This window comes from Monodelphis domestica, chromosome 1 (genome assembly GCF_027887165.1).
Source record: "Monodelphis domestica isolate mMonDom1 chromosome 1, mMonDom1.pri, whole genome shotgun sequence".
NCBI classification, from domain to species: domain Eukaryota; kingdom Metazoa; phylum Chordata; class Mammalia; order Didelphimorphia; family Didelphidae; genus Monodelphis; species Monodelphis domestica.
Window position 1 is genome coordinate 375121741 of NC_077227.1, and position 20583 is coordinate 375142323.

Below are 20583 nucleotides of genomic sequence, written 5' to 3' on the forward strand. Positions count from 1 at the left end.
TTTGGGGAGCCATAAGGAAATTCAATTCAACAAGCATTTAGTAAGTGCCCACTGTAAATAGAACCCTGTGCTAGGTGTTAAAGAAAGTTTTGAATCATGTTATCATAGCTTTTAATCTAGAAGCTGCCTTTCATAGAATGGGAAGAGAAGTTAGACTAACCCCAATAACTTCTTGAGTCAAAGGATCTAGATACGAATCCTACCTGTGAAGCTTTAAATGTGTGTGACCTCAGGGCAAATAATTAACTTCTCTGGGTCTCAGTTTCCTCAACTGTAAAATGAGAGGGTTGGATGAGATAGCCTCTGAGTTACCTTCCAGCTCTGAATCTATGATTAGATCCCAACCCTACCCCCTCATAATTCTGCCACACACAGACACACAGACACACAGACACAGACACACACTTTATTTTAGAGACTATAGAATTAAAGCTCAGGACTTTGGTGAAAATCCTACAGGTCCTAAACCTCAGAGGTAGATTTACAAACCCAGGTCCTCCAACTCTAGAACCAACTATCTTTCCATTATTTCATAGAGACACAATTCCTACTCCGAGAAAGCTTAAAGTATAGTAATCAAGTAGGAGAATTTGGTAAATCCATACTTCTCACTTCTGCAGACGTCTTCAGCTTTGTCAATGTTGGTACTCATCAGGAAACATTGAGATCTCTCTAGGACTTAATAGATAGTCTTCAGAAGGTTCTGGAGCCAGTACCCTATTGCTAATCTGATGAAAATCTTTTCAATTATATGAAATTGGCCTTCTAATAAGAGATGTAACCAGGCATCACCATGCCCACACTCAATGCTTTTCCAATGTCAGAGATTGAGATTTAAACTCCAACCTTCCTGATCCCATGTCCAGCATTCTATCTACTGTACTGCCAAATTAGTGACTAAGTTGTACATGAAGCCTACATTAGTTCCCCTGCTTGTGGTCTCTGTTGTTGTTATTGTTCAGTCATGTCCACTCTTCATGACCCCAGGGACCACAGCTATTGCTCGTGGCAAGGATACTGGAGTGGTTTGCCATTTCCTTCTCCAATGGATCCTTTTGTCAGGCAACTAGAGCTCAAGTGTCTTGTTCATAGTTACACAGCTAGAAAGTGTCTGAGTCACATTTGAATTCAGATCTTCCTGACTCCAGGCACAACATACTATCCATTGCCATCTAATTGTTGTCTCTCTTGCTACCTACAGGAAGCCATTTTTGGTTCCCCTAGTTTTTTAATGTTATTCTGTGCTTCTGATGATGTGCCAACAAATAAAATAACAAGCACTTATTATGTGCTATAAGAAATTCTTGGTGTTAGGGACACAAAGACAGAAATTAAGCAGTCCTTGCATCCATGGAACTTTCCCTTATGTATTAATCTGCACATACATACATACATATATATATATATATATGTATGTATGTATTTTTTTACTAGCCTTGATTTCATCAATAAAAAGAACCAATGGTGTGGAACTTCCTCTGCCAAAGCATTATGACTCCTTTTTCTTCTTTCTTTTTAAACTCTTGTCTTCTGTCCTATTATTAATTTTAAGACAGAAGAGCAACAAGGGCTAGGCAATTAGAGTTAAGTGACTTGCTGAAAGTCTGAAGTCAGATTTGAACCTAGGACTTGCAACTCTGGATCTGGTGCTCTATCCACTATGCTGCCTAGCTGCCCTAATATGACTTCTACCTAATTTTTAGCTTTGGAGAGTTGTCTGGGGACACCAAGAAGTTAAGTGATTTGCTCAGTATTATAGAGCCAGTATGTGACCGAATCCTTGCCCCATGGGCTCTGAAGTCAGATCTCTATTCCCTGGCCATGCTGCCTGTTTTAGAGCATATGCTCCTCTTAGAATGTGCATCTTTAGAGCAAGGTCTATTTTTCATCTTCTCTTTGTATTTCCATCACATAATTCAGTGATTTTCATATAGAAGGTGTTTAATAAATGCTGGCTGCATTGGACTGACTTTATTTTGTTTAGTCTGGCTTAGTCTTTGTGGTGGAAATAACCAGAGTCACTTGAGTCAGTCACTCGGGGTATCATAACAATAGTTTGGAGAAAAGCCCCTCCATCAGGTTTACTTCCCTGTAATTTATCATAATTTATCATAGGGGGTAGTCAGACATATCACACTAGTCAAATATGGCAAGATGATTGTGATGATTTAATCCTATTATCGCAATATGAACAAGGTCTTTAGTCAGAAGCCACCCCCAGACTCTTTTTGATGTAAAATCAGGCCACTGAGCCACCATTTTGGGTCATCCACCTGGTCCCAAAGGATCAGTTCACTTAGAATATTTTTGTTTTTTAATTGGCTGGATATCTCCAGATCTTATAGAAGTACTTTTGTTGTCTAGATAAAACAGACTGGAAAGGGCTGAGATTTACCTGCCCTGGCTAATTATTTCCCCAGAGTTTTCACTTTAACCCTTATCCATAGCTCTTCAGGAAAGCCTAGGCCCTCCTCAGCAATTTCCTCTGTTTGTTCTTGCCTCTTTCATTCAAGAAGGTCTTTTACATTATGTTTAAAAATAAAGTTTCCTCCAGCTCATCTTCTGATTAATCCACTACAATGATTCTTTTTGAAAAGTGAGGAATTCTCTCACTATCCTCTAATGACTGCTGCTTTTCCTTGCTGCCCTCCATGATATCACTCATTTTAGAATGTAAACACAAAATAAATATTCCTGAAGACAAAAGTGCAGGAACTCCAATGAGAACTACAGCCTGGAGTGCTTGGCTCCACTTTTTGCTGTGAGTCACATCCAGCAGGTTTCCATTAAGGTGTGTATGAATTGTATTACTCCTAGCCCATGTGTGTCCATAGTGTAATGTTGTCAGGCAGCCAAGTTCTGCTAGCCATCTCATGGACCAATATTCAAAACATATCAGTGTCTCATTAGATCTTTCACTTGTATATACCTTTAAATTCTACTCAACATACTATGGTTACATAGATATATTGTTTTAGGGTAAAATAAAACCCATTTTAAATGAGTTTATTACTTCCATTGTATTAGGACCCCTCAAGCTGTCACATTCATCTGGAATGAGTTCCCTTCAACAGAGGAAATAAACTCACAGATTCATGCATGGGACATGCTTTGATATAGTTCAAAGTAATGGAGGGGGCATGTTTTCAAAGGGGAAAAATTGTCTGTCACACCTCCCCCACTTCCCTCAAGAAACAGGACTGAATTTTTCTCAAACTAAGTCACTGGAAAAAGAGAACCTGTTCAAATGAACTTGAAACTTAAGTGGTATGAAATGAAATAAGCAGACACATGGGGAAGGTATACCAAACTCTCTTTAAAGAACATTTTACTGGGGCAGCTGGATGGAGAGAACTTCAGGTTCAAATCTGACCTCTGACATTTCCTAGCTCTGAAACCCTGGACAAGTCACTTAAGTCCAATTGCCTAGCCCTGTGGCTATTCTGTCTTGGAACTGATACTTAGTATACATTATAAGACAGAAGGTAAAGGCATTTAAAAAAAAAGCAAAAGAAGCTGTGCTCTTTGTGGTAGCAAAAAAATTGGAAAATGAGGGGATGCCCTTCAATTGGGGAATGGCTGAACAAATTGTGGTATATGTTGGTGATGGAATACTATTGTGCTCAAAGGAATAATAAACTGGAGGAATTCCATGGGGAGTGGAACAACCTCCAGGAAGTGATGCAGAGCGAGAGGAGCAGAACCAGGAGAACCTTATACATGGAGACTGATATGCTGTGGTACAATCTAATGTAATGGGCTTCTCCATTAGTGCCAATGCAATGATCTGAACAACCTGGAGGGATCTATGAGAAAGAACACTATCCAAATTCAGAGGAAAAACTGTGGGAGCAGAAACACTGAAGAAAAACAACTGCTTGATTACATGGGTCGAGGGGATATGATTGGGGATGTAGACTCTAAATGAACATCCTAGTGCAAACATCAACAACATGGAAATAGGTTCTGATCAAGGTCACATGTAATACCCAGTGGAATTGCATGTTGGCTACAGGAAGAGCAGGGGAAGGGAGGGAGGAATAGAATATGATTTCTGTAACCAAGGAATAATGTTTGAAATTGACCAAATAAAAATAAAAATTAAAATAAAATAAAGCAAAACATTGTTCCTCCTGTTGAAAAAAAAGCAAAAGCATTTTATTGATGCTTTTTTAAGATGCTGCCATTATTGCCTGACATACCTCTCCTCCAATGAATGAATGAAGCTTTTTCTTCAAAGAAAAATCATTTAGGAAAATCAGGTGATGAAAAGACAATGTCTGGGTGTCTATAACATTAAGTGCCCATAGAGAGAAGTGGGGTTCTGTTCAATTAAACTCACCTCACCATGTCTTTATTAAATGGCATGTAATATGCTAGATGCTAGGGATACACAGACAAAAGTGAAATGGTCCTTACTCTTTAGGAGCATGTGTGCTAATAGGAGAGAGAACTTGAATGAAGATAATGAACATAAAACATATGCATGATCAATTAGAGAGATGTGGGTAGAGTATATACAACTGTGGGTACTAGGGGAGGCTTTATATAGGAGATAGATAAACACTTGAGCTGAGGCTTGAAGGAAGCCAGAGATTCTAACAGGTGGAAATGAAGTTCTGTATGATCCTATATCTAGAGCTGGAAGCCATCCAGTCCAGATCTCTCTCATTTTACAGATGAGGAATCAGAGCCCAGAGAATGGTTTAGCTGATGTCACACAGGTAATAAACATAGAGATGGGATTTAAACACAAATCCTCTGAATTCAGCTTCAATGCTCTGTCTACTGTACCACACGGGGACAGCTAGTGCAAGAATTGATAAATGAAATGGAACTCCATGTTCAAAGAATAATGAATGGACCAGTTTGGATGCATGGAGGAGTATTATGAAATTGGTCTAGAAAGATAGATTGGAGTTGGAATGGGAAGGATGCCTCCTATCCCAAAAGCAAAAGGAAGCTATTTAAACTTCTTGAACATTTGAACATTTTGAACAGAGGGGTAACATTTAAATATATCAATTTGGCAGCTGAGTGAAAGATAGATTGTGGAGGAGAGAGACTGGAAGCAGAGAGACTAATTAAGGGGTTATTGCATTAACAAATGAGAATTGTTGGGCCTTGAATTTAAGTTGATAGATATGAGATATCTTGTAATTAGAAGAAAGAAGGAAGAACCAAAGATGACTTTGAGATTTTAAGCCTGGATGATTGAGAAGATATTCAACAAATGTGCAGAACTAGCAATACTTGTAAAATGACCGAGTAAGGAAGGGGTAAGGGAAAACAAAATAAAGTAAGACTCTAAAGTTGAGAACCTGGAGAATTGGAAGAATGATGGGAAGAATGAAATGGGAAACTTAGGAGGATGAGTGCATTTAGAGGGAAAATTTGAACATGCTGAGTTGGAGAGACTCATGGGCTTCAAAGTGGTCAAATACAGTAGCTGGTAGATGGTGATGTGCCACTAGAGCTCAGGGGAGAAATGAGAACTCAATATGTAGATGTGTGTTTTATCATCTTCTTTTCATAACCAATATTGGTCATTACAGTTATTCAGAGCTTGGCTACCTTGTAGTGTTGGTTTCACTTATGTGATTGTAACCATTTCTCAATAAAGTTCATTAGCTCCCTATTACCTTGACAGTCAAATATGAATATCTCTATTTGACATTTAAAGAAAAGAACAACAACAACCCTTACATTCCATCTTAGAATCAATATTGTGTATTGGTTCCAAGGCAGAAAAGCAGTAAAGTCTAGGTGATGGGGGATAAATAACTTGGCCAGGATTACACACATTAAAGAAATGTCTTTGACCAGATTTGAACCTAGGGCATCCCATCTCTCAATTCACTGAGTCACTTGGATGCCCATATATTTGGCATTTAAAGACCTTCAACCAGCTATTCATCCTTATTATACATCGTTCCCCTTCATTAACTGTACAATCTAGTCAAACTGGACTTTTGCTATTCTTCACAAAATATTCCCTCTCTTACCTCCATGATGGGGTGGGGGCGTTACTTAATTATCCATTCTATGGTTCTCCTTTTTATTTCTCAAATCCTCTTTGCACAGGGTCTTTTGAGAATAAACCTAATCAAGTATCTTGTTCATTACCATGCCTCCCTTGGTAGCATATCACTAACTTCAAGGATGGTTGGGCTAGAAAGGAGAAAAAAGGAATTGTTGAATTCAATGAAGCCTGTGATTGCTCTTGGGGAGCAATGGGTCCATTACTGTGACTGTTGGATTTCTTATCTTGTCTTTCTCCCATTCCTTTGCAGTGCTGAAAGGAAGGTGATTATGACATAGCTCTCATTGGTGAGAGGTGAAGGAGCAGGGTGGGTGGAAATTGAATCCATCAGATGAAACCATAAGTTTTTTCAGGAGAAAATAAGAAACAGCCCCAAGACCAAATAAAAGGTTGTCTTTTATAGAATACCATATATATGTATATATCTGAATATGTATATATTAATGAGGAAACCCAAAGCAGGCAACCAGATGTTCTCCATTATTGCAAAAAGTAATGGGTTTGAAAAGCAGTAGGAACACTTCATGAGCAGTTTCATCTTCTATCACTGAGCTTTTGAAGAGGGGATGAGAGAAAAGAAAGAACCAAAGATGACTTTGGATGAAGCCTGGATGATTGGGAGGATGTTCAACGAATGTATTCAACAGAAAAATAAAGATAATTGGGAGACAGGGCAGCTTTGGGGAGAAGAGTTTGGACATATTTAAATTCGACTCAATCAAAACATATCTGGATGGCTTTTTCCAGCAGAGAGCTAGACATGCAGAATTGGAGCTCAGAGGAGAAATTAGAGTGAAAGATGTAGATTTGGGAAGCATCTGTGTGGGGGAGAAATTTGAAGGCATGTGAGCTGATGAGACCATTCTGATGGGGACTATAGGTAGAGAACAAAGTCAAGGGTAGTGAGTTGGGAGTAGAGTCTACACTTGGTGAACAGGAGGACAATGACCAAAGAGGAAAATCTGCATTCGTCAAAAATCATTCATCATCAGGGATTAATTTGTACCTCATTTATCTTGTTCCATTTATTTAATAATTTGTATCCTTAAGTATACTTTTGCATTGTAAGCTTTATGAGACTAGGGATTGTATTACACTCATCTTTCTATCCTCTACCATGAATTTACATTGCATGCGATAGGTACATAATGAAGGTTTGAATTAAATTGAGTTAAACTAACTGTTCCATTCTTTTCTTGGAAAGTGAGTGAAGTTGACTTTGATTCCTGAAAAAATTCTAGAAAAATTTGTTTTGAAGAAACTGTTAGTGACTATCTAGGAAAAGAAGCAGTTCTCACAAATGAGCAACCTGGTTTCATCAGTTACAGCTCATGTTGGACTAACATAATTTTATTTTTGGAGAAGATTACTAGATTTACAGGTCAAAGAAATTCTGTAAACTTAGTTTACCTTGATTTTAGCAAAGTATTGACAAGTTTTCTTATCCTATTCCTGTGGGCAAGATAGAGAGTTTTTAAGTGAGGATTCTTTTGCAAGTATGAGTTGAACTGACATATACTTGAACAAGAATTGCCACCACAATATACCAGAAAAGTGGTACTCCAGCTTTTGCTTGAAGACTTCCAGTGAAGGTAAGTCTCTCCCTCCTAAGACAGTCCATTCCACTTTTGGTTAGCTAAGATTGTTAGGAAGATTTTCCTTACATCAAAATGGAACTTGAGTCTTTGAAACTTCTACCCATTTATTAGCATGATTTATTTTTGGACCAAACAGAAGAATTCAAAACCTTCTTCCATATGGCATTCTTTCAATTACGTGGAGATAGCTATTAAATTTCCCTGAATCTTCTCTTCTTCATGTTAAATATCCTTTGGAAGTTAGATGACATGGTAGATAGAGTTCTGGGTCTGAAATTAGAAAGACCTGAATTCAAACTTGGTCTCAGATATCTACTAGCTATGTACCCTATAACTTAATCTTTGTTCGCCTCTATTTCCTCACCTGTTAAAAAAGGAAAATAATACCAATTATTTGCAAGTGTTGTTGTAAGGACCAAATGGGAGAATATTTGTAAAGAGCATAGCATAATGTCTGGGATTATTATCCCAGCTGGTTCCCTCTACTTTCCTCCCCATCACATGACATGGATTCAAAGACATTCACTATCCTTGGTTGTCCTTCTCTGGATGTTCTCCTTTCTGAACTGTAGTCTCCCAAACTAAGAATAGTACTCCAGATATAGTCTGATTAGGACCAAGTAAAAGAGGACTATTAGCTTGTAGAATATTAGCCTATATTATATCTCTAAGAAATTTCATCTTATCAGATTGAGCCCAATACTCTAGTCAGCTGAGATCTTTGTTGATCTTGGCTCTTTTGTCCAGAATTAGCTATCTTCTCCCTAGAGTTCTCAAGGACTCCTAGATAATGCCATGGATAGAGAGTACTGGGCCTGAAATTAGGAAAATCTGACTTAAATTTGTCCTCAAATACTTATTAACTATGCGATCTTGGGCAAGTCACTTAATCTCTGTTTGCCTCAGTTTCCTTATCAATAAAATGGGGTTAATGAAAGTAGTTAATCATAACTTATCCCCTAGGGTTGGTGGGAATAGCAAATGAAATAATTATTTCAGAGTACTTCCTTTCTTTATCTCTTCTCTCTTTCCTTCCTTCTTAAATTTATGTTATCTGAAAATTTGATGAACATTTATCCAAGTCATTAATAAATAATATTGTATGGTACAAGGCCAATTGTAGTTCATTGGGGCATTCCACTAGAGACTTCCCATGGTATATGGAAAGAGTGTTGGGTTTGGAGCTAGAGGATGTGGGTTAAAATTCTACCTCTGATGTTTACTACTTGTGTGAGCAACCTCAGGAATCTCATCAGTAAAATGAGGGGGTTGGACAAGATATAGACTCTCATCCCTGTCAGTTTTAGACTTGTGATATGAATCCTATGACATTCATTATTAGCAATTACTCTTGAAGTCTGATCATCCAGTCAGCATTATAGTACATTATAGCAGGGTGGTGCAGTGGATAGATCACTGGGCCTGGAGCCAGGAGGACCTGAGTTTAATTCTGGCCTCAGACACTCACTAGCTGTGTGACTCCTTGCAAGTTACACACCCTGTTTGCCTCAGTTTCCTCATCTGTAAAATTAACTGGAGAAGTAAATGGCAAACAACCCCAGTATCTTTGCCAAGAAAATCCCAAATGGAGTCACAGGGTCAGACACCACTGCACAATAAACAATTGTATTACCATCTAGATTCACATTTCTCTATCTTTCTCAGAAGAGTATGATGAGTTACTTTGTCAGGTACTTTGCTGAAATCTAGGAAAGCTTTATCTACAGCATTCCCTAATTAATGAGTTTACTGTCAAAAAAGGAAATAAGGTTCTTATAGCATGAGCTGTTGTCAATAATTCTATGTTAGATCTTTGTAATTATTACTTCCTTTTCTACATATTCATTATCTTCCCTTAAGCAATTCATTTTAGGATTTTTCTAGTCATTAAAGTTGAAACTTACTGCTCTGTTATTTTCAGATACTATTCTTTCTTTTTGTGAAAATTGGAATAATATTTGCCCTTTTCTAGTCCTTTAAGCATCTTTTTTTCATTCACCAAATTCTTTCATGTTTAACTGTGGCTTAGCAATGATATCTGTGAGCTTTTTTCTGTAGTTGAAAATATAGTTCATTTGGGTCACTGAATTCATTAGGGCAGGTAAGCATTCTCTTACTATTACTTTTCATATTGCTTGGACATTCTTGGACATCAACTGGAGTGTAAGTATTTAACAACCAGCTCAGTGTGAGGGAAGCTGTATATTCAACATTGCATTTTAATCTCCATCACTCATGTTTTTCTCCATAACTTACTTAAATTTAGATAATTAACAAATGATAAATCAACCCCTTATTTGCACTTTTGCTGATTTCCCAGGTGCAAATATTAATACTGAAAATGTAATAGTTGACTCCCCAGAACTGAGACAGGCTGACTCTAGCACAGCTCTGGTATCAATGTTCTCTTTTTGCAGTTTTCTTCTATCCTTTCCAGACCAAAGGTCATTCTTCTTGATAGGAAAAAGAAGCAAAATAAGAATTTATCAATTTCATCTTTGCTCTGTTGACAACTATTGTTAATCCTTCCACTTAACTAATGGTCCTATCTCTTTTCCTACTTTTTTTTTCCAAAATAGAATTTAACAAATGAAAACTTTTTTGTTGCCATTAGTTTGGACTAAATAGCCTCTGAGCTCATTTTGCTATTAGTACTCTTGATCCAATTTTTACTAGATGACTCAAATTTCTCACTCCAAACTTTTTAAAAATATAATTTAGGTGGTAAATTCTCTCAGTATCTATAAGGTCTCTTTATATAACTCTTGTCTGTCCTTTTCATCAGAACAATTTTACTTTGTAATTTCAAAATTTAATTCTTGAGATTTTCACATTCCTCTCCAATTCACATCACCTATAAAATACTATTTCATTGGACCCTATTTGCCTTCCCTTTGAACTAGGATATATGTCAACCTATGCCTGGCTTTCCTCTCCTCTATCAGGCTTCAAGAGGAAGAAGTCACTTCCCTCACAGGTTTTCATTATTCTCAACTTAAACATGAGCTGTTAATATGAATTTACCTGCTATTATGAATCTGATCCAGTATAGAATGTGCACTTATTGGTTCTTCCATCTTTTAAATGATGAAATTATTATTGAATAAATTCATTTAGTTGGTCAATAAGCATCTGTTAAGTGATTGCTATGTTCCATGCTTGGGGATACAAAGAATGGAACACAATCCCAGACCTCAAGGAGTTGACATTCTAACAAGGGAGACAAAAACAATTGTGTACATATAAGTGTAAATGGGAGGTAATCTCAGGATCTCTGTGGTAGAATTAGTAACAGAGGAACTAGGAAAGTCCTCTTGAAGAAGATAGTCATTAAACTAAAGAAATTAGCAGCTGTTCTTCTTGGGGAGGGCAGAAGGGAGGAAGTGGAGAGGAAGAAGACAAAGAGGGGGAGAGGGAAGGAGAGGAAGAGATATAGGAGAGGGAGAAAAAGAGAATGAGATAAGAGAGAAAGGGTAGCACAGAGAGAGGAAGGGAGAGGGAGAGAGAAAGAGAGAAAGATGGAGAGAGGGAGAGAAAGTGAGAGAAAAAACAGGCAGAGACAGAAAGAGAAAGAAGAAGGAAGAGAGATAGAGAAAGATAAAGAGAGGAAAAAGAGGGGGAAGAGAGATAGGGAAGGAGATATAAAGGAAAAAGAGAGAGAAGAGGAAGAGAGGGAGAGCAATATGAAAAGAAGGGTTGAGGGAAAGAGGGAGAGAAAGGGAGGGGGAGAGAGAATGATAGAGAACATTCAGAAAAAACATCTGACTAACCAAAGGTCCTAGTACATCAGGCCACCATACCAGGACTGTTTTGTTTCCTAAATCCCTCTATTTTCTCATTGCAAATTTGCTTTGATTTCTTTTCTCCATTGACCCATAGAAAGATTCCCTCCCTCCTCCATAGCTCCTCACCCTTCATGATCACATCCTTACTGCCCCACAACTTGGTTGATAGATTTACACACATGAGAGGAAATTGCAGAGAGAAAAAATTATTAGTCTTCTGGTAATATTCAAGTAGATAACTAGAGTTTCTGTTACAGTCCACTGAAACTAAAGATTTCCCAAATGTCCTAGCTGTTTACAGTTGATGCACCAGTTCTCAGAGTTAGAATAAACCTTAGTGGTTATTTAATCTCATTCATGCCTAAATCAGAGTTCCCTCTACAACATTAGTAACATGAAATAATCAAGCCTTTGATTAAAGACATACAGAAAAGAACTCTCTTACTCCTGACACAGCCTGTCCTACTTTGGGATGGCTTGAATTATTAGAAGTTTTTCTTTATATATATTTTCTTTATATGAAAACTAATTCTGCCTCTCAATAACTTCCATCCACTGTCCTAATTATGACATCTGGAGCCAAGTAAGATAAATCTAATTCATGTTCCATGTTACAGACCTTAAAATATTTGAAACTTTTTATTATCCCCCCCCAGACTTGTCTAATTAATAAATCAGTAAGCACCTATTTAGCATTTACTATGTGTTGTTTGTTGTTGCTCAACCATTTCAGACACATCTGACTCTTCATGACTCTTTTTGGGCTTTTCACGGCAAAAATACTAGAGTGACTTGCTATTTCCTTCTCCAGCTCATTTTGTAGATGGGGAAACTGAGCCAAACAGGGTTAAGTGACTTGCCCATGATCACACAGGTAATGAGTCCAGATATGAACTCAGGAAGATGAATCTTTCCAATTTCGGTCTGGACACTCTATTCATTGGGCCATCTAGCTGCCCCACTGCTCTAAGTAATAGGAATAAAGTGAAATATTTTTCCCTTCAAGGAATTTTAATTCTACTAAGGATTTACACACACACATATGTAATAGCGTGTGAGGTCCTTGTCCATGTTCTAGTGCCTTAAACCAACATAGGGCGTGTGGATATATTCTAGCCAATGAGCCAGTTTGCTCACTTCAACTTGCTGGCAGCTCTAGGTTCCCAGAGAAGCACCACCATGACATATAGTCAACTTCCCAGAGTTCCCTACTTTGGGGGAATAACCTCTTCCTACTCACCGTTTTACACCCCCCACTGATGTTTCCATTTACAAAAATTATTCACCTACAATGACATTTTTAGATATTAAATATAACCATTTATTTAATAATGCAAATAAAATTATAACACCATAGATATCCATATATTAAAGAAGATGAAGAAATAGTAAATAAATCATGTATACATAACCTAGACATACATAAGCCTAGATCATATTCTTCCACTCATACACTCAGTATCTGTAGGAAAGAATGAGCATACAAAGAAACCTTCCAAAGTGGTTTATATCTGCCCAATGGTCACTTAAACACATCCACATCTTTTTTTCCCCTTTTAAACATTATTTTATTTGGTCATTTTCACACATTATTCATTGGACACAAAGATCATTTTCTTTTCCTCCCCGCCTCCCACCAACCCTCCTATAGCCGATGCGCAATTCCACTGGGTATCACATGTGTCCTTGATTCGAACCCATTTCCATGTTGTTGGTATTTGCATTAGAGTGTTCATTTAGCATCTCTTCTCAATCATATCCCCTCAACCCCTGTAGTCAAACAGTTGCTTTTCCTCGGTGTTTTTACTACCACAGTTTGTCCTCTGCTTGCATATCCACATCTCTACAGAATACTCTAACTTGTCACCTTTAAAATAATTTAACTGATTGTCTCAAAAATTTGAGTTAGGGTAACAAAACTGAAAACTCTGAAGAGATTTAACATGACAACAAACTGATCCATAAAAATAGTAGTGCATTAAAGGAATAATATATTACACAAATGCAAAGAACATTAAAATAATCTTTGTATAGAGAAGAGGCTAGCTGATGGGGAGGACGACTAGGAAAGTCTTCTTGAAGAAAGTTCTATTTAAACTGAATAATGAAGATAGAATTGAAAAAGGAAACTATTCCAGATGTTTGAGATCATTAGTGCAAAGATCCAAAGATAGGAGATGGGCTGTTATAGCAATCTACAACTACTTAGGTGCTTTTTTCTTGTTGTTTGTCCATTTTCTTCTTTTTTTTTCCTTTAGAACCTTATCTTCTGTTTTAGAATTGAGACTAATAGTGGTTCCAAGGCAGATGAGCAGTAAACTCTAGGCCATTGGAGCTAAGTGACTTGCTCAGGGTCACACAGCGAGGAAGTATCTGAGGCCAAATTTGAACACAGAATTTCTGTCTCCAGGTCTGACCCTCTGTTCCCTGAGCTAACTAGCTGTCCCTGTTCATTCATTTTCAAAGAGAATCACTCTCATCACAGGTGCACAAGGTCATCAGCCTCACTATCTTCCAGAGTCATTGAAGTCTAATAGTAAGACAAAAGGCAGGACTGCCTGCCATAGCTTGAGATGTAGTGGATTACCTTAGCATCTTCAATATCTGATCAAGCTCTAGGCATTCCAAGGAAGTTGCTTCAACTGCCTTTCTGGTTATTGGAAAAAACTGTGATAAAGCTGAAAAGCTAGGCTGGAGTTTTATATGCCAAATGGAGAAATGTATGTTTGTTTCTAGAGAGAGCAGGGAAGTCCTATAGTTTATTGAGGGAAGAAGAAGAAAGTGGTGTGGCCTGGTCATTAGGAATCTCAATTTGGAATTGATGCAGAGCGAAAGGAGCAGAACCAGAACATTGTACACAGAGACTGACACACTGTGGCACAATCGAACATAATAAACTTCTCTACTAGCAGCAATGCAATGATCCAAGACAATTCTGAGGGACTTATGAGAAAGAACACTATCCACATCCAGAGGAAAAACCATGGGAGCAGAAACACAGAAGAAAAACAACTGCCTGATTACATGGGTGGATGGGAACATGATTGGGGATATAGACTAAATGATCACTGTATTGCAAATATTAATAATATGGAAATAGGTTTTGATTAATGATACATGTGAAGCCCAGTGGAATTGCTTGTTGGCTATGGGGAGGGGGGAAGAAGGGAGGGAAAGAACATGAATCATGTAATTATGGGAAAATATTAGAAATTAATTAATTAAATAATTTTTTATAAAAGGAATATCAATTTGGTGTTTTGGAAAGCATGATTTGGAATAGGGAGAGATTCAAGGAAGAGAGCTGAATTAGGAGGTTTTTATAGTCCTTCAGGTGATATTTAACTTCTCCATTTCCTTCAATCAGACTTCATATGACATCATATCCAGTTCTCTTATCATGCTTAGTGTCTGTTTTTAATATACTTTAGCTTGTCTATTTTCATCCTAAAATTTAATGGCCAGAATTGATCACAGTACTACTCCATATGCAATATGACTAAAGGAGAGTACAGTGGAACTCTTAACTTCAGATATTAGGCTCCCTTTAACATAAGGTAAAATAGCATCAGCTTTTGTGGCAGAAAGGGACAATATCCATGTTATACTTCTGATTTTTGTAATTCAGAAATCAACTGTTTTCAATAGTTATTTGAACTTTTAGTACACTAAAATTCCATGATCTTTTGTTACATTTTGCTGTCTAGCCATGCCTTCCCTCTGTACCTGTGAAGTTGATTTCTAGAGTCCAAGTACAGAACTTTACACATGTTCCTATCAAATTTAATATTTTGTGAAGATTTCTCACAGCAGTTTAGAAGCAGGAATCTACCTCTCCTCATCGCCTACCAATATAGACTACCTCAAAAGGTCAAAAAATCAAATTTATATGAACAACGTGACTCTACAATAGGGTTCAGCATTGAAGGTACATGGGATTTGGGCATTTCCACACTATAAGGGGGTGAAATCGCTTCCACCAAAACAAGAGCTGATCAACCCTCCCCAACCCATCTATGCAGCCAGAGTCAGAGCCAGTGCGCTAGTATCAGTAAATGAGTGAGGGGGCACCTCTAGAGCGAGCAAGAGGCACCTCTAGGTCCTTGGCAGCTGACTAAGACCATGTTGGTTGTCTCTCGAACCAAGGATGACGATTGTCTTTTGTGCGTTTTTGTGCACAAAGACACCTGTGCATGAAGATTTAAGTGGAAAAGTCGATGCACAGAGACAGTCCCACTCTCTCGGCGTTGGAAGCCTGGGTCCATTGGCATGAAAAGTCGTTACACCTGGAGACTTCCTCAGCTGCATTGGATGGCCGTGTTGTCTTTTGTGCTCCATCACGCCCTAAGCACTCCACAGTGCCTTGCTGCATCGCCATCTCAGCCGTTGAACCTTCTTGTTGGTTTCTTCCACCTGTTCCGCCGAAACAGTCTTCGCATGCTGGGTGAGCAAAGCCCTAGTTCACTAGGGGTCAACATCGACCCGATGGCTACCCTTACAAGGTTTAGCCGGCCTGTCGAAGCCGTTGCCCGGGGTGTGGCTGCTGCCACATGCTAGCAGCTACTAGGAGCCACAAATGAGAGCTGGGTGTCAGGTGAGGGTCAGTAGCTGGAGAGCTGCTAAGACCACCAATGACCTATCCCTGAGAGAAGTTAGCCCTGAGACCCCAACAGGCTGAAAAGCTCAGACCTTGGGTGCCGACAAGGAGATAGCTCAGAGAAGGGCAGTAAACAGTAGAAGCTGCAGAGACTTGAGAGGTGCCCTCAGGCAAAACCCACACTCCTTAGCTCCATACAGCTGCCCTCCTCACTCAGACTTCTGAATGAAAAGGGAAGTAAAAACCACCATAGTGATGGCAAACAATGCCCAGGAAAAACAACTTCCCAATACCAAAAAAAATAAGAAGCAGGCATGGATCCTGGATACTTTTTATGGAGGAAAAATCCAGACTACAGAGGAAATAGCAGATGAGGACATACAAATGAATGCATCCAAACATTCCAAAAAATGGAAATTGGTCACAGGTTCTTGAAGAATTTAAATAGTTTAAATTGGAGCTTATTAAAAAAAAAAGGAAGGATTTTGGCAAGAAAAGTGGGAAATAGTTCAAAAAGAAAATAACAGTTTAAAGGACAGGAACTCCTAATTAGAGAAACAGCTAGAAGCCACAAAAAGCAGGATAGATGAAACCAAATAGGAAGATCAAAAGATTATAGTGGAAAACCAGTCCTTAAAAACCAGAGCTAGGCAATTGGAAGCCAATGATCTTGCAAAACAGCAAGAATTAATAAAGCAAAGTCAAAAGACTGACAAAATAGAAGAAAACATAAAATATCTCACTGAAAAGATGATAGCTCAGGAAAACTAGTCTCAAAGAGACAATTTGAGAGTCATTGGTCTACCTGAAAAGCCAGAAATAAACAGAAATCCTGACATCATACTACAAGAAATTATCCAAGAAAACTGCCCTGATGCTCTTGAAAAAGGGGGCAAAATAGACACTGAAAGAGTTTATAGAACACCCTCTATACTAAATCTTCAATACACAACCCTCAGGAATGTAATTGCAAAATTCAAGAGCTTCCAAACTAAGGAGAAAATTTTACAAGAAGTAAAAAAAGAGATGATTCAGATATCAAGGAACACCAATCAGGATTACACAAGTTCTGGCAGCTTCCATACTAAAGGACCGCAAGACTTGGAATATGATATCCCAAAAAGCTCTTGCCTTTCTTGGGTCTTCAGCCAAGGATCACATACCCATCAAAACTAACTATATACTTCCAGGGGAAAGTATACACATTCAACAAAATAGAAGATTTCCAAGTATTTGTAAAGAAGACCAGAACTAAGTGGAAAGTTTGATATCCAAACTCCAAGATCAAGAGAAACATGAAAAGGTAAATAAGAAAGAGAGGGGAAAGGGGAAAATCTTTTTATTTAAATTTTCTTCTTTAAGGGCTTCAATAAGAAAATATTATTTGTAACTCTCAAAAATTATATTCACTATTATAGTAATTAGAAGATCCATTCACAGGTAGAGATTGGAGTAATAGGTGGTATAAGATAATATGCAAAAAAAAAAAAAGAAAAAAGAGGGGGGAATAGAAGATGGCACCAAGAGAATCTTTAAGGATTAAGATAAATAGGATAATCTATACCACACAAAGAGGCACATGGGAAGGGGAGGGGAAGAATACAATTATAAGAATGAGAGGAAGAGAGTGCTAATAGGTAATACTTAAACTTTACTCTCAGTAAAATCAGTTCTGAGAGGGAGGAGCATCTAGATCCATTGGGGTAAGTACGTCTATCTTCTCTTCCAGGGGAAAGTAAAAAGGGAAAAACCAAGGTAGGGAGTAGGGCAGGAGTTCAAAAAGGAGGGAAAGAGAGTGGGGATGTAACTTAATAGACCCTAAAAAAATAAGACAAAGAAGGAAACAAAAAGGGAGGGGAAGGAAAGGGAAGAATAATATGGGTGGGGATGAGGGGGCCTGATTAAAAACAAACCACTGATTAAAAAGGATATAGCGAAAGAAGAAAGGGCAGAATGTAATAATTAAAATAGTTGGAAGACTTAAATTGTAGTAGATATAAGAGTGGATAAGTAAATTGTGACTGCAGAAAATATGTTTTCACTTCAGTGTCTTGTTTTAACTCAATATATAAGGTGGTCGCCAGGGAAAAATTCCCAATTATTCAATATACCCAAGTTAGCTGGGTTTTATAGAGATTTTAATTAATACAAATGAGGAATTAAGAAAGAGAGAGAGAGAAAAAAGGAAATAATGAGAAAAGGGCTATACCAGCCTAGGCCGGCATGAGCCAGCCTAGGAAGAGAGGGATCAGTCAGTCTTTTATCACTCACCACAAGATCTGTCCAAGCAAGGATTCAGAGGGACAGAGTCTCCTCAGAGGAAGTTCCAGCCAGAGTCAGCCTCTCTCAGACTGTCTTCAAGAGCCTGTCCTCAAGAGACTGTCCTTCAACAGACTGTGTCTCAAGAGCCTGTCTGTTCTCAGTTTCTCTTCTCCTTTTAAAGGGAATTTTCTCCTATGTCTCCTCCCCTAAGTTCTCATATCTACCAATCACAATAGACATTTTTCAAAGGACAGACAATTCTTAGTTCACACCTGAGTAGACTAATCTTTTGAGTAATTCACACCTGAGTAGACTAGAATCTCTGAGTAAGTTTTCACCTCTTTGCTCCTTGTAAGTTCACAAGTTGCCTGACCTTTATAGGTACTTAGCACCCCTTTGTATTAGTTCTAAAAATAGGCACAGATTAAGAACTTTTTGCCTTATTATAAGTATGGGTTTAAGTACTTTTCATTGTTCAGCAAAGAGTTTACAAGTTTATCTTCCCCTAAGGCATACTTAAGTATGGTGAAGTAGAGTTTTCACATTCCTGATCTAAGTAGAGTTCTCACATTCCTGATCTAAGTTACTTTCACTGCCCAAATGAGGAATGGTCCCAATGGGGAATTTTTAAGGTTTACAATCCTAACCTTATGAAGTAAGGTCTGAGAATTTTTAAGGTTCACAAGAACTAGGAGAGGATATAGAGGGAATACACAAGTGGCAATCATAACTTTGAACATGAATGGGATGAACTCACCTATAAAACAAAAGCAAATAGAGTGGATTAGAAACCAAAATCCTACCATATGTTGTCTACAAGAAACACACATGAGGTGGGTAGACACTCACAGGGTCAGAATTAAAGGTTGGAGCAAAACCTATTGGGCCTCAACTGATAGAAAGAAGGCAGGAGTTGCAATCATGATATCTGACAAAGCCAAAGTAAAATAGATCTGATTAAAAGGGATAGGGAAGGTAAATACATCCTGATAAAAAGGAGTATAGACAATGAGGAAATATCAGTAAGCAACATGTATGCACCAAATGGTGTAGCATCCAAATTTCTAAAAGAGAAACTAGTGGAGATGAAGGAGGAAATAGATAGTAAAACTATACTAGTGGGAGACCTGAATTTTCCTCTATCAAATCTAGATAAATCAAACCAAAACACAAATAAGAAAGAGGTAAGGAATGTGAATAAAATCTTAGAAAAATTAGAGTTAATAGATATATAGAGAAAAATAAATATGGATGAAAAGGAATACACCTTCTTTTCAGCAACACATTATAAGAGGTTTAACACCTTGGAAAGAAATGAACTGGAATGAGCTGCAGAATCCTACAGAAGCGGGGGGTGGGCAGAAAAAGGAACTCAGAACTTTGGAGAGAGAGGAGAGCTGAGCTGATCCAGCAGTTGGAAAACTGACTTCTGTCTGATACCACAGACCAGAGAGGTTAGCTCTGGCTAGTTCCTTGATCCAGTAATCTCTTTCTCTGTGATTCCTGACCCAGATCTCACCAGAAGACAAGTCTTTGAAAAAAATTTTTTTTTTGAAAATTTTTTTGAAATTTGAAAAATTTGAAAAATTTGAAATTATTTGAAAAATAAGCTATCCAACAAGAAAGATTTTCTATCTAAATCCTTGAATTTGAACTTGGAGATCCTCACTGAGCAACCAAGAACTAGAGTGCCTTTATTCTGACCCCAAGTGGGTCAGGTGAACCAAACCTGATCTGCTTGACTTTGGGGGAAGGATATTAGTTAGTCAGGGACCCCTTTTTCCTCCTTCCTTCTTGAACACTAAATCTTTACCCTACATCTGCCATGTTCCCTTTTCTGTTTCCCTCTGTTAGATTTAAAATGGTTGAAGGCCTTAAATAATTAAAATAGTTGGTGCCATAACTGTAATAATTAAAATGGTTGATGTTTTAAACTGTAACAGTTAAAAGAGTGATGTTGTAAACTGTAGTGAGTTAAAATGGTGGAAGACATAAATTGTGATAGATATAAGAGAGGGTGAGTAAATTTGACCGCAGAAAATATGTTTCACTACAGTGTCTTGGTTTTTAAATCAAATATAAGGTGGTCGCCAGGGAAATATTCCCAATTATTCAAATACCCAAGTCAACTGGGTTTTATAGAAATTTTAATTAATACAAATGTGGAATTAAAGAAAAGAGGGAAAGAGAGAAAAAGGAAATAAGTATGAAGGGCCTTAAGCCAACATGGCCTAGACCTGAGTCTTAAGAGAGAGAGATCAATCAGTCAGTCTTTTAACATTCACCACAAGGTCTGTC